The following is a 16,296-nucleotide window of genomic DNA, read 5'->3' as shown; positions in this document are numbered from 1 at the left end:
GAAGGGTCTTTCGGTTAATTAACTAAAAAAAGGAGTGCCTAGGTCAAAATGGGGTGAAAATAGTACCGCCCTTTATTTATCACAAATTGTACCACAAAATAATGCGGCGTCTAAAATTCTTGTGGTCGATTAATTGCAGAAATCATGAGACGCAAGACAAAGTGTGCCTTCATCTAACTATCCAGCAATTTCATACCACATCATTTAGGAAGTCTCCGTCTGTATAAAGGAAATGTTAAAAAAGTGGCCTCATCCATCCCTCATATGAGGAATGTAAGTATACACTCTTTTAAATCAATGGTATGTGTGGCCGCTTGTGTAAAATATTGTTTACACCTACTATATATTCCATACTTATGCTATATTTTTTTTCCACACAATTAGTATTTTCTATCGTGTAATTATGTATCTTTACAACAAGGATACTGGTACAAATAAAATTTATTATTATGCATCACAAATAGCATTTCTTTGATAGTAATATTTGATAGGTAAAATAGGAAGAAACGGCGACTGGCACTAGTAACTCCTCTTAGCATTACCATAAGAGTTATATACACGTAACACGATGTTCCATTCGAGCTACCGCTAATGTGAGCGATCCCATCACCGTTGGCTCACTACGATATAGTGAGTGTACAACCGGGATAATTATATGTTGTGGCTTAGTCAAACCTAGGCAACAAATGAATGAAGGTTTTCAGAGGCCGTGAAGCAACCAGGAAGTTTGAATTTGTGACTACTGTGGCTTGAGAAGTTCGAAACTACTAGGAAGTATGCCTTATCCCAAATGGTGACGATTCCTACTGTTCATTTTACTTCATTTTGCATTTCTTGATCATACTATATTTGTACGAGCAATGCTATATGTACTTAGAAAAACACATTAGTACTTTCGTATTAGTAAACGATGTTATGATTTCTTATTGGTTTCTTAACAAGTCAACCATTCAAAGAATAGATTCCACTTCTTTGAACATTCAACTGAACCTTCACATCCTTTAGTAAAAAAGTTATAATAAAATGTCTTTGTAAATTTAGAATTCCACGTCACTATATATGTTTTTTATCTCTCTAGAGGAAAGTTTGCTAAGAAGCTTCGACTTCAATTAGGAGTGAGCATGATTTCAAGGTAAAACTTGGAACCTGATAACTTAATAAGTGGGAATCTGTAGATTCTAAGTTTCAAGGTATGCATGGTAGATTTCAAATTCTAAAAATTGAGGAATATGTTTCGACGAGTAGGTTACAAATTCTAAGTAGGTGGAACCCGGAACCTTAAGCAAGTTTTTTTATGTTTTTTCTTGATCTATATTTTCGCGTGATCCTAGTCTAAGTTTTCATTTTACGATTTGTTAATGATTGATATTCTTTATGTGTCTAGTTGTGATTAGTAGATCATAGCAGCAAATGGTGTCATTAAGGATGATGATTCACTACATTTGTTCAATTAATAATACAGGTGAAACTTGGATAGACTTTGGAACTTGTGACATGATAGGTTCCAAGTTCTAAGGTATGTAAAGTAGGTTTCGAGTTTCAAAAAATAAATAACCTGTTTTCATGGGTGGATTTCAGGTTTCAAATAGAACCTGTGCGGAATATGAAATCGCTCACTCCTAACTTCGACGTCACAATTATCTATTCATTTTCAATTTACTGTTTGCTAGGGAAATGACTAAGGGCGCCTTACCTTTCGTGTGTGAACTATCTTTTGCACCGAAAAATCTATAAAAATCCGTTGTATATTGTTATTTTTTTTTATTGTTATTCCGTCTTGCTTTTCTTCATATATGCAATCGGGTCCCTCGAAACTGTTCTACTGACACAATTTCCCTTCCGCCCTCTATTATTGTACTTAATTTCACCAATTCGTCCATGTGCGTGTAATGGGTTGCTGTGAATGGCTGACACTTGATTCTTGAATCCCACTCTACGAAACAAGGACAGGAAGCATAAAGGCCCCGAAAAGGCAAAAAATACGAGAGAGAGAGAGAGAGAGAGAGAGAGAGTCTGAGAGACTTTTTTGAAGATGAAGGTATTGCATTGGCTTCTGCCGGTGGCTGTGGCCTGGTGGTTACTACAAGGCGGCACTCCCACCGTGGCCGGAGAGTGCGCAACCGAGTGTGGGGAGTGGCGATACCTTATCCGTTTGGGCTCGAACTCAAGTGTGCGAGGTCCATAGATTTCTTGCTCACTTGCAATGCCACCGAAGGGAACGATACTCAACTACTGTATCCCTACCGGGGGAATGTTCTGATACGCGAAATCTCAGTCGAGGACGCGACCATGGTCGTCAGCGTCCCCCAAATATACGACTGCTACAAACAGAATGGCAAGACAGCAAAAGAAAACGTTTTGTTCATTAATCTAACTTCATTTCCACCGTACAGATTTTTGGACACCCGGAACAAGCTCACCGTCCTCGGCTGCGACACCTACGCTCTCATTTCCAACCAAGATGGGACGTTCGGGAGCGGGTGCATCTCCTTCTGCAGCCACGACGTCGACTTCGCCAACGAGACCACTTGGTCCGGTCTCGGTTGCTGTCAAACATTCCTCACGAAGGGGCTCAAGACACTCAACATTAGCATCTCCACCTTCGACGAATACTCATCGGTATGGGAATTCTACCCCTGTGGACTGGCCTTCGGGGTGGACAACAGGTCATTCCATATCTCCGACTGGAAACTCCCGAGCTTCGAGGATGTGGGCAAGAGCGTGGACCTTGTTCTGGACCGGATGTTATCTATAATGTGATCCATATTTTTAGGAATGTGATTTTTTTAAAATAAGATCCGTAACTTCCATTGATCTACTTTTTCTCTCTTAAGCGGCGGTTATTACACCATACGGTTTTTCACGCTCGTACCTTTTCGTTGACAACCGCCCATTGGTAACCGCCTTGATAGAAGGCCATTTATAAAGACGATCGATCATTTCTGTATGGATATAACAAGGTCTAAACCAAACCCTTTCTTTCGAAAATACATCATCAGTATGCGAGGGGATTGGTTAGTAGAGTACGCCCATAATTGCTGTCAAATTGTCATAGAATCTCCGAGGATTTCCTTTGCATGCAAACTTGAATAATAGCTGGAAGTCAGATTTATTTCACGTCCTATATTTCACATGTAATTTTAATTAATGCTTGAATTCTGTTCTTCAATGCATGATTAGAATCGGTCAATTTTGTCTCAATTTTATCTAACATTTGGTATCAGAGCAAGATTGGTATCCCTGCCTTGTGTTTATCGAGATTTGGGTGCATATTTGCGATGGGTTTTGATTGAAGTGAAAATCGGGAAATTTGGGGCCAAGAGAGAAATTACCGATTCCGGCCAAATTTTGGGAATCCACCGCCTGGCTTCGAACTAGTACAATCTAACTGCCATGGGCCAGAAAATCCTTCAGTAAATTCGGCATTATGGTGATCGCCGGAGTTGAATTGAGCGTTGTAAGTCCCGGTGGTTGGGGTTTGCATTTTTGGCGGAATTTTGCGTAATTCAGGCCAATTTCTTAGCTGGTTTTTTCCGATTCTTGGACCTATGTGGTTGCACCGGCGTGGTATAAAAAACCCACCATTTATTTTGGTCTAAGGTGGGCTGCCGGAAGAGAATCGGGCGGCGGAAGCACGGCGGAGACGGGACGAGCAGCTGAAAGAAGGAAAATCGCGAGAAAGGCCTCAAGCGCATGCACCGCACGCTCCCACGCCTGAGCAGCGGTTTGGACGCGGCAGTTTGGGAGCATGTGCCCACGCGCCCGACTATTCCTTTTGGCAATTTTACCATTTTGTCCCTCTTCGTATTAAAAATTCCTATTTTGCCCTTGATACGAGAATTTTGCTGTTCTACCCCTGTCCGCGTGATTTTACAGTATTGCCCCTTGATGCTTTTATTTACTGTTTTGGCCTTGGGTACATTAATTTACAGTTGTGCCCTTACATGCAATTTTGTGATATTTTATGCATGTAATTAAATGTCTAGTGATCCATATATAATTTTATTTAATCAGAGATTAGCCACAACATCTTTAATTGTCTTAAAATTATATATATTAAGAGCCTCCGGATCACATTTAGAAAAGGACATTGATTGTAATTAATCGTATTAATTTAATAAATTTTTTCGCACAAGAATTTTTATTATTTGGATATGATTAATTAGGATGAAATTTTCTTAATTTACCCACATGGATTAAAAAAAGGAATATAATATGATAGTTTCTTCATAAAGTAATTATAAATCTATTTAAATTAAAAACTTAGCCCATAGGCAGTTTTTATGTTATGTGATTCATATTTTGTGACATGTTTTACATTGGTGAAGCACGATGTATATTTGATTTGCCTCAAATTTTGTGATATAAGCTTGTATGTTTGATATGCAATTTTACCATTTGTGAATTTCTCTGAATTTAAGAATGATATTCCTATGCTGAATGGTAAAAACTATAAAGTTTGGAAGGAGCTAATACTTCTTTAATTGGGGTGCATGGACATTGACCATGCTATAAGGAAAGACGAACCACCTTCTCCTTTTGACACGAGCATTGCAGCTGAGATAGCGCTTTATGAACAATGGGAGCGGTCCAATCGCCTTAGTGCGATGTTTATAAAGACTAAAATATCTCCAAGTATCTGTGATTCGCTTATTCAGCATAGCAATGCTAAGGCTTTATTGGAGGCCATTGATGTGTAGTTTGAGACATCATAAACGGCGTATGCCGTGACCCTGATTATGAAGTTTTCAGCTTTGAAGCTCACCAATGTTAGAGGTGTGCGTGAGCACATCATGAAAATGAGGGACATTATGGCTCAGCTGAAGAACCTTAAGGTTGAGATATTTGAGTCTTTTCTTGTGTACTAAATTTTGAACACTTTTCCACTATAGTATGCATCTTTCAAGATCTCTTATAACACACATAAGAATAAATGATCAATTAATGAACTCATGACCATGTGTGTTTAAGAGGAAGAAAGGTTGCTTATGGAATCGGGAGAGAGTGCTCATTTGGCAACACAAGAAAAGCATAAGGAGCGAGACAAGCATAAGGGAAAGGGTAAAATAGCTCCCCAAGCTAACATTAAGAAGGAATCCAAATGCTTCTTCTGTAAAAAGAAAGGGCATATGAGAAAGGATTGTGTCAAATTTAAGGCTTGGCTTGAGAAGAAAGATAATCCAATCTCTTGTGTCTGTTATGAATCTAATATGACTGATGTTAGTCACAACACTTAGCGGATTGATTCTGGATCTACAATCCACATTTCGAATTCCTTGCAAGGTTTTCAAAACCACCGGAAACCAGTAAGAAGTGAACAAAGCATCTATTTAGGAAACAAAATTCGTTCGCATATGGAAGCTATTGGGATATGCATATTAGTTCTCAATAGTGGTTTTCTTTTGTATTTGGAAAGGACTTTTTATGAAATTTCAGTTTTAAGACTTGTACCATTTGGTTATTCCTTTAACTTTTTAGATTCAAATTTCAGTTTATCATTTAAATATGAAATTTTTGGGAATGGTATTTTATCTGATGGTGTTTTCCGAATCAATTTACAAGACAATGTCTTCTATGATGCGATGCATGTTCATGACAATGCTAGTATAAAGCAATGTGTTGTGAATGAAGATTCCTCTATGTTGTGGCACCGGAGATTGGGACATATCTCCATAGATAGAATTAAACGATTAGTAAATAATAGAGTACTTAGTACTTTGAATTTGACTGATTATGATATTTGTGTGGACTACATAAAGGAAAAGCAGACCAACAAGACAAAGAAAGGTGCCAAGAGGAGTACAGAAATATTAGAAATCATACATACAGACATTTGTAGTCCAGATATGAACTCATATGGTCATAAGTATTTCATCTCTTTCATTGATGATTACTCATGATATATGTATCTCTACTTGCTTCATAATAAGCACGAAGCATTAGATGCTTTTAAAGTATTTAAGGCTGAAGTAGAGAAATAATGCGGTAAACAAATTAAAATCTGAGGTCAGATAGAGGTGGGGAATACTTTGGTAGATACACTGAAGATGGATAAGCACCTGGTCCATTTGCGAAGTTTCTTTAAGAGCATGGGATAGTTGCCCAATACACCATGCCTGGTTCTCCGGACCAAAATGGTGCAGTAGAAAGAAGAAATCGAACTTTATTGGACATGGTACAGAGTATGCTTAGTAGCTCCAAACTTCCTAAGTCCTTGTGGACTGAAGCTCTTAAAATGGCAGTGTACATATTGAACTGAGTTCCGACCAAAGCTGTCCCAAAGACGCCTTTTGAGTTATTCAAAGGTTGGAAATCGAGTTTGCAACATGTACGCATTTAGGGATGCCCGTCTAAAGTGAGAGTCTATAATCCACAAGAAAAGAAGTTAGGCCCAAGGACTATAAGTGGATATTTCATTGGATATGCTGAAATGTCCAAGGGATACAGATTTTATTGTCCATCTCACACCACTAGGATTATAGAATCAAGAAACGCTAAGTTTCTTGAAAATGACTTGATCAGTGGGAGCAATCAATTCAGGGACCTTGTTCCTAAGAAAGATCATTAAGATAATCAACCTTCCACCTCAAGTATTAGATTTGTTGTTGTTCATAACGCCCCTTCAGTTCAACCGGCTATTGAACAACCAATCATTGAAGTTCCACAACCTACTGATGTTGATCCGGTAGATCCAGTTGTTCAGCAATTAACAGAAACTATTGAACAACCAGTTGAACAATATGATCCTCAGGAGAATGTTGATACAATATTAAGAAGATCTACTAGAATGAAGAAATCGACAATTCCTAGTGATTACATAGTGTATGTACAAGAATCTGACTATAATGTTGGAGTTGAGAATGATCTTGAAACGTTTTCACAATCCATGAGTAGTGATAAATCCAATTTGTTGTACAATGCCATGAAGGAAGAGATGAGTTCCATGGTATCTAACGAAGTCTGGGATTTAATTGAGTTGCCCAATGGTGCAAGGGCCATTGGTTGTAAATGGGTCTTCAAAACCAAGGACTCACTGGGCAACATTAAAAGATATAAAGCTAGACTCGTTGCCAAATGATTCACTCAAAAGGAGGGAATCGATTACATTGAGACATTTTATCCTGTATCTAAGAAAGATTCTCTTCATATTATTTTGGCATCGATTGCCCATTTTGACATGGAATTGCATCAAATGGATGTGAAAACGGCATTTCTCAATTGGCATCTATGTCATTGGCATTAAGATCATAGAGATAGACCTCAAGGAATTTTAGGACTATATCAAGAAACCTATATCAATAAAGTCTTAGAGAGATTTCAGATGAAAGATTGTTCGCCAAGTATAGCACTTATTATGAAGGGTGATAGGTTCAATTTGAACTAGTGCCCGAAGAACTATCTAGAAAGGGAACAAATGAAGAACATTCCATATGCTTCTGTTGTTGGAAGCTTGATGTATGCTCAGGTTTGCATTCAACTTGATATTGCTTTTGCAGTGAGAATGTTGGAAAGATCTCAAAGTAATCCAGGTATGGACCACACTGGAGAGTTGCAAAGAAAGTGATGAGGTACCTTCAAAGTACTAAAGGTCACATGCTTATGTATTGATGGGCTGACAATCTGGAGGTAGTAGGCTATTCGGATTCGAACTTTGCTGGCTGCATTGATTCTCGAAAATCAACATCTGGATATATATTTTTGTTAGTTGGCGGAGCCATGTCATGGAGGAGTGCGAAGCAGACTTTAACTACTACTTCAACTATGGAGGCTGAGTTCGTTTCTTATTTTGAAGCCACCTCACATGGTGTATGGTTGAAGAGTTTCATTTCTCAACTTAGAGTTGTTGATTCTATTTCTAGGCCATTACGAATATATTATGACAATTCAGCAGCGGTTTTTATGGCTAAAAATGCCAAAAATGGTGGTCAAAGTAAACACATCGACATTAAGTATTTAGCCATCTGGTCCTTCAAAAGGATGGACCCCACAAATGCTTCTAACTTGTCGTGCTCAATTGTTTCTGGGATGTTTACTTCGCTGAGCACTTTCATCAGAGATTTCTGATGCTTTATGGGCGTTTGAAGTAGCTCTAACAAAGAAATCTGGGCGGGCAACTTGCGTAACTGATTCACCATATTGTATTCACTGGCTTTGATGATAGCCAAGAATTCTTTGGCTTCTTCATCGGTGACAAACTTCGGAGGCTACGCGTCAGCTTGGGCATACGGTCGTCCTGACCTGGTGATTAGGTCAACATCCAGTTCGTAGGACCATGGGACTATTTTGTCATTCTCGTACAAATAAGGCTAAGGTATCTCGATCACTATGTGCTCCTCGATTAGAGGTACTTCAATCGTCAGTTCCTTCTCTTCGTCTGGGTTGTCAATCAAAGGTTCGTTCACAAGTGTGGAGATGGATTCACTTGTTTCGGCATTCAATGCTGAGAGTTCTTCGTCCCAGTCGATGATAACCTCGGAGATGGTGGCCACTATGCCTGTGCGGTCGACATACACAATCAAACCTACTTTCGCCATGCTGGCAACCCTTTCTTTCATTAGGGGCAAGGGCAGTACTTCACCAGTAGGATAGTACCCTGCTTTCACTAGACCGTTATAAATGTCAATAGTATATACCCTCTCATTCTTGATTCAACCAGCGTCGAAAGTGAATATGGCATTAATACTGTTTTCATGTTCGGGTAGCAGGTTGTTTTGGATATTTGGTTCGGATGTCTGAAACGAGAAGGCTTTGGTGTCGAGCAAGTTTTGGACTTGGTGTTTAAGGGTATAGCAATCGTTCGTCGAATGTCCTACCTCGCCCATGTGATAGTCACATTTCCTAAACGGATCGTAATTCGAAAAGCTTTCTGAGTTGGGCCGTTTTGGCTCGATAGAAAGCAAGTTTTTCTTTCGGAGTATGGCCAGGACTTGAGAAAGGGATCCAGGCAGTAGAGTGAATTACCTTTTCTTATATCGCTTCAGAGGCTGGCGACTTGAGGTTGGCTACTGCTCACCTGGACTGTCCGGGAAGGATGAACAGTCTGGGTGTATACGATGTTCCCATCCGTCAGGGACTCCTTCTCCTTTCTCGTGTTGAGTATCTTGCTTGTGGAAGTGAGGTCTGTGAACCACCCATCATGCAATCCCATTTCAATTCGTTCGCCCACAGGAACAAGACGATTAAGGGATTCAGCAGTGGCATCAACCAGGCGGTGTCTGTATTCATACGGAAAAGACTTAATGAACAACTTCATTTGCTCATGATCAATAAGTTCTGGGGTAACATGGGCAGTCAAGTTCCTCCATCTGGTAGCATACTCTTTGAAGGACTCACTCTTCTTCTTCTCAGTGCGTTCAAGGTCGTCACGAGAAAAGGTGACGTCGAGGTTGAATTGATACTGTTTGAAGAATACGTCATCGACATCATCCCAAGATTTAAAAGCATCCACATCTTTTGACATATACAATGTCAAAGCTGGCCCCGTCAAACTTGCTTGAAAGGTCTGAATCATGAGGGGTTCATTATCAACGTACTGGGTCATCCGCATATGAAACATGTGCAAATGGTGTTTGGGACATGAGGTGCCATCATATTTCTCGAATTCTGGCATCTTGAACTTTTCTGGTACCTTGACCCTTTTGTATATAGACAGGTCAAGTGGGACAGCATGTTGCGGGCCTTGTAGCTGTTTCAACATCTCCTCGACCTTTGCAAGGCATTTGTCATGTTCTGTCATCGGTGCACTTTCAAGTTTTGTCTTCTTGATGGCAAGCGGAAGCGGATCATCATCTAGTAGGGGCATTTTGCTGTCGCTGGCAGAGGCTTTGTCTTTTCTAGTAGACGGTGGTGGTAACACCACCTCGATTGCTACAGGAGCGGGCGTGAGTTTGCCATTGATAGATTCTATTTGCTTGGTGAGGTTTTCAAGTGCATTGAAAACCATCTTAATTTCGTTTTCCATGTTATTGAGATGGACGTTTTCTTCGGCCATTTTTTGCAACTACTTGTGAAAACGTTGAAATGAATGAGTATAATGCCTAATAAAGAATCATTTCATGACCTAATCATAATATTATTACATATTTTATTTATTTGCAAAGAAAAAAAAAGAAAAAAGGGTTTTTATTAATATTAACATTACAAACGGCGTCCCCGGGTTCGAACCCCGGTCGCCTCGGACCGTTTCCGCTCATCCCCGGATACCACTGGGCCAAGGCCACGGTGGTGTCATTAAAGCGCAAAACATATTATTTATATAACCAAAAGTGGTCCGAGTTATATTAACATTAATACAACCCATAAACACTTTTAAAGAAGAAAATCAAAACCCCTAAACATAAATACTAGGAAATATAAAAGACAGGGGCTTTTAACAAAAGGGCGCCCTTCCCGGATACTTATTCTATAAATGATGGGGAAGTCACAGTCTCTCGGAGCCGCTTATTTTCACGAACAAGCTCTGCAATAAGCGTATCCCTCATCCTCATAGTCCTTTCAAGATGGTCGATCTTTGCTTGGCGACTGGGCTTGTTGGTTACATCTGGGACCTTTGGCTGTAGAGCTGCCGGGATTTGATAATGTAAAATGTAGAACAGAGAGGCATGGTGGACCTTTTCTTGCCGTTTCAATAGTCTAGGCACAAGAATGTTCTTAGGCTGACATTCAATCCATACCCCATGGATGGCACGAATTTCGCCAACGTAATTGTAGTTCGAGCGAGTGAATCGAACTCGAAAAAAGTCTGTCTTGAGAGGTGGTGGGATCTCCTGATGGGCCTGTACTGGCGGGCTACCCGGTAGGGGTAGTATGAAGTGGCGCCAGATAAACCGAGCAGTGGAATAGGGTTGTGAAACCTGTGAGCATAACGAGCCTGACCCTCATGAAACCATTTAGCGTACCATAAGAATGCTTTGGGATCGGGGTCTTTCAAAAAGCTTATCCAGGTAGAGTAATACTTATCAGGGGAATTCCTTTTTAAGATCTCAAATCTTTGTATCGGATGCATAAGGTCATCGATTTCAAAAAGGGGTTAATTCCAAAAAAAAAAAAGCACCAACTTTAGGTCGAGAGACAATTTTGGCCTGAACTTTTTTTTGTCTCGTAAAAAAGCAACAACTTTCACTTCAATCCCAAATCTAGCCCTTATTGACTTAAAACTATTGATTTTCCAACTTGACTATTCCACCTTAGCAATAAATCCACGTGACTTGCTGACTGGATTTAAAGAATTATTCATTGTCTTATTCTCTAAACCACAGCTCGAAGAATAACGGTGAAACTATTCATCTCTTTCACTTCACCGGCAAGTCAAAAATATCTCCAGATTGAATCTTTCTGGCCAAACTTCGTCGTTTTTTCGTAATCTGAAGTTGTAGACCACCGCTTGTCGACAGACGCCATGAAAGAGATTCGCCAGGCTCACCACCATAAATTTTTTTCTCAAACAAGGGTAACTTCAGACAGAAAATCAATAGGGGGCCAAATTTGGGATTTAAATGAAAGTTGGTGCTTTTTTACAAGACAAAAAAAGTTCGGGCCAAAATTGTCCCTCGACCTAAAGTTGGTGCTTTTTTATGGGACAAAAAAAAGTTCGGGCCAGAATTGTCCCTTGACCTAAAGTTGGTCCTTTTTTATGGAACAAAAAAAAGTTCGGGCCAGAATTGTCTCTCAACCTAAAGTTGGTGTTTTTTTTTTCGAATTAACCCTTTCAAAAAGCTACATGAGGTGCCCAAATCCTCTTAAGTGGGATAAAAACCAGATTTGCAAAATTTCTGGGGCGGCCCGCATGATTTTCTCGTCATTTTGTTTAAAATGGTTAAGAGACAAAAATATTTCTGCCAGAACCGAATTAACATAACCCAAGCCGGTGCAAATTTGTTAGGCCACATACGCAATTGAGGGGTTTATTGAATTTTTGCGATGAGGGAAAATGACACACCCGATAAAAGCAAGCATAAAAATCTTAGATTTTTGGCTCATGAGCTGATTTTCAAAGCATTCATTTAAGAAAAACCAGGGGCATGCATTACAATGAGCTTTAACGACTCTTTTCACAGTATTGCTCTCGGTTCGCAAAAACTGGGATAATTCGGGTATAGGGGACACACCCAAAAGTGGTTTGATGAGCTCAGATCCCAAAGACTTTCCAATGACAATACTATATTCTTCCAGAGTTGGGGTCATTTCAAACTTACCAAATATGAAAGTGGATATCTGTGGGCACCAGAAATGTGCTAATGCCTGCATCATGCCAGAATAGACATTGATCTTGAGCAGTGGAAGTAGGCGACCAATTCTTGCTTTGACATATTGTTGGCCATTCTGATCGAGTCGGTCCCACCATGGCAGAAGCTCTTTCTTAGGAGTGGGGACGAATTGGACATCAGCTCTTCCCATCATATATAGAATGCAATCAACGGGTGGCCTAACAGTAACAAATCAAATTAATAAGTAGGCTACATAATAAAATAAGAATGGATAGAATATATACATTTCCTTGAACCATGGCAATCACAACAACATGCACATGAGAAGTGAGGTTCGATTTCTATGTAGACTGGTTCAACAAAATGAAGTTGAAAGGGTGCCTGCCCGTCGCAGTCTCGCGTTGGTGTCAAATCCTTTTAACTTCGGCCAAATCGAAAGAAATATCTTATAGTCACACGAATAACGGTTAAAGATATTTCTTTACGATTTTTTTAGAAATAAATTTTGGGGAAAAGAAAGGCAACCTCTACATCGCGGGCTCGCGTTCAAGGCCGTATCTTTCTTAACACCATCCTAAAATGCCATATTGCGGTCTAGGTCCAGCAGCGTGGTTGTGTGCGCAATAATGTAGTGCTAAATCATTAAAGCATGCACAACAATTCATACACAATCAATTTGAACCTGCAAGAACAAATAACACCTTAATGTCAGGGTCATACTTGGAATCCTCGCTGCCAAACAAAAATTATTTTTGAATAGGATAAAAATTTTTGGCTTAAGTCCACTTTAAAAAAACGGAAGGTCCCCAGCGGAGTCGGTAGTCTGTCGCGACCGACCTCCGTTTTTTTTTTTCAACATACAAAAAGGGGGTCTCGCCTGGTACGTGCTAAGTCTAGGTTTGTGACTTAACTCGGGCTCTCCCAAGCCCATACCATATCGCGACTTAGGGTTTATATTTTTAACCTGCAAGTGATTTATATCAAGGAGTCGCCACTAATCGATTTAGGATGGGTCGATTAGAAATCCAAATAAGGTGATGGGAGAATCACCCTATTCCTACGAACCAGAGATTAAATGAGTTTGGGGACTTGGTTACACTAGTTGAATAACTAATGTCCTTTCGATACTTTTTCACCCTGTTCATTTCTGAAAACATTTGTCAGGCAATTTGGATTATTTTAGGACTTTTCTCCTAACATGTGAAGTGATCGAACGAGTGCATAATCATAAATGATTAGTAGTCAAAGTAGATATGCAGCTTAAGGTTCTAACCCTAACTAAGGTGAACAACATTCAAAAAATAACAATTTTTGCAATTATAGTCTAATTAAAAACATGCATAATGATAATAATAAAACATTAGTAAAAAAAAAACATGCAAAGTACTATCATATAACCCTATGGCTGCGTTTGGTCGACTGGATAAAAGCCAGGATAGGATATGTTTTATCCTATCCTGTGTTTGGTGGTGGTCCAGAATAGGATAAGGTCGGATATAGACCGGATATAGCCTGGATAAAAAAATCCGGGGAGGGGGGTGGGATAGACCCGGATAGGATTTCTAATGCCTATTTTTCCAGAAACCCTACACTCCACTCGACAATTTATGATATAGGTTTATCTAATTTAAACATGACAATTTATGCAATTATAACAACATGCATAATAATACAACAATAAATTAAAACATTCAAATATATCACATAATTTAGAGAATTTTTTTTTAAATAATAAGAAGTAAATACGGAAAAGAAAAAAATTTAATTTTTTTTAAAAATAAAATAAAATATAAATATAATATTCTACTGGGTCGGGTCATCAGATCCGGGTCGGTCAAGGCCGACCTGGGTCAACGGACCCGACCCATCGCGTTGACCCGGGTCGGATCTCCCGATCCGAACCGGGTCAGACGGTCAACCCGGGTCGTTGACCCTAGTCAGGTTGGTCCTCGCGTGTACAGACACACGGGGGCGTTGGCCGAGCGAGATCCGACATCTCGCCGGCCGACCCAGACCGATTTCGGCCTAGTTTTAGGCCCTGAGGACCACCACGAAGTACCGCCGACTACCAAGCTCATCGTCCGGCCACCTACTTGCCGGCCGGTGAGCAAAACTTATCCGGCCTCATTGAGGCATTTTATCGAACAGTTGATGCGCGCAACAAAAACCGAGGGGTTTCGACCTCCTCTGGCGACCTGGTTGACTCCGGCGGCTGCAATTCGCCTTCAACAGCGAGTGGGGATCGGGACTGAAGACGGTATGGGCCGGGAATTGTGCGACACGGCCGGCGTGAGTCCCGGCCAAACCATGCCAAAAAACAGGGAAAAACAGAGGGGTGTCTCGACCGGGAGAGCTTACCGGTTGGAGACGCTTCTGGGGGGGAGCTTTCGGCTGGTCTGGGGACGTTGGCGAGGCGACGGACTTCCTTATCATGGCTGGTGAACTCTCGGTTTACTCTCACTCACTCTCTCTCTCTCTCTCTCTCTCTCTCTCTCTCTCTCTCTATTCTCTCTCTTCTCTCTCTGTTATGTCTCTTCTCTGTTTCTCTCTCTAATGGCCGACCCGGCCTCCCTCTCTCTCTCCGGCTTATATAGCCGACAACGACGCTCAATCTCTGCTCCATACGCATGCTGACGACTGCCTGCATCGGCCTACGCCCCTTGAAGACTTTTGTGGCCATTTGTAGGCCGGTGCAGGGGTTCTGTGCTCGGGACAAAGAGACAAACGGAAGAGAGGAAGGAGGAGATAAGGGAGATCGGGAAATCGGGGAGGACGGGACTGGCCATCAATGCCAGTCCCGTTGGCGTGCTTTCCTAGCCTTCCTCTGGCCTGATGGGGACGACGAGGCAGCGCTCCACCGTCGGTTTGCTCAACGGTCAAAAACAGAGGTGAACTGGGGAGAGGCTGGCAGGGGAAGGATAAAGAAGAAGGGAGCTGGGCTGGGCCAAGCCCAGCCCGCGCGGGGAAAAGAAAGAAAGAAAAAAAGAAAGGCGGGCTGGGCCCATGCAAGGGGGAAAGAAAAAACGAAAATGGCCGAGTCGACCCGGCCCCGACCCGGTCCAACTTGGATTTTTTTTTTAAATTTAAATTTTTAATTTTTTTAAAAAAACATGTTCTAATAGACCCTATTAATACAAATGTGCCTAATTTCTATATGCAATGCATTTAAATAGAAATATTTTTTTGTTTTAGGAATTAAAGAAAATTAACTCCTAAATTTTGTGCAATTAATTTTGGGCAAATTAAAATAGGTGTCAACAGTTGTTCTCGTGGAGTTGCTCACGGGAAAGTTGCCTACAAGTTTTGTTACTAAATCCGGAGTGCTAATCAATATTATCCTTTGTTTCATCTCTTCCGTGAAGGACAAGACACTCTCTGATGTCATAAACTTTGAGGGTGCTAATGAAGATAAAATGGAGAGAGTAGGAATGGTTGCTGAGATTGCAGTGAAGTGTTTAGACCAAAGCAGTGCGAAGAGGCCAGCAATGAGGGAAGTGGCTGAGCAACTCGCAAGGATTAACCCTAAGCACGACGGCTCAACAGTTGAAGAAAACAATGAACAGACCGAATGCAAAGTGGATGAAGAAAACCTCTACTCCCATGCGACTTCAATTACTTGTGAGACCAGCCAACGTCAAAGTCTCTTATATAATCTGCGAATGGATTCAGCTGGTTCTAGCATGTGATGCATTTATTAATATAGCAACATGTCTATTAATCATCTACAAGGACTTCTATGGTTGAATGTGTAATCTGAATATATGTTTGCCATTTTCTAGAGACTTATATTTGTGCAAGCATATGTGCAAGTTTGAGTGTCACAATCTAATATAATATCTGTAATGTTGTGGATTGAAGTAGAATTATGGGAGGCTGACATACGGCCATTATGTCATTGTCATAATCTCTCTTTCCATTTGTCTCTCTTCCTTTTCTTTTGTTCCTTACATATTATAATAATAGGTCAGAAAATAAAATCTACTCACGCCCTTTCTTTTTTTTTTTAATCTTTTCTTTCCTTAATCTAATCCCAATTCACTTTTTATGGCAAGTGAAAGATAATAATTGTTGGCGAAAAAGAAAAAAATAG

General features: G+C 40.5%; 1 pseudogene; it reads left to right on the top strand.

Annotated features, from left to right (window-relative positions):
* Positions 1-2,018: 2,018 nt before the first annotated feature.
* Positions 2,019-2,760, top strand: LOC130140861 (wall-associated receptor kinase 2-like; annotated as a pseudogene).
* The last annotated feature ends 13,536 nt before the right edge of the window (positions 2,761-16,296 follow it).

This window comes from Syzygium oleosum, unplaced genomic scaffold (assembly GCF_021117445.2).
Source record: "Syzygium oleosum isolate NSW1041296 unplaced genomic scaffold, Sole_v2.1 Sole_v2.22, whole genome shotgun sequence".
NCBI lineage: Eukaryota > Viridiplantae > Streptophyta > Magnoliopsida > Myrtales > Myrtaceae > Syzygium > Syzygium oleosum.
This window is presented reverse-complemented; position numbering and strand designations above follow the sequence as displayed.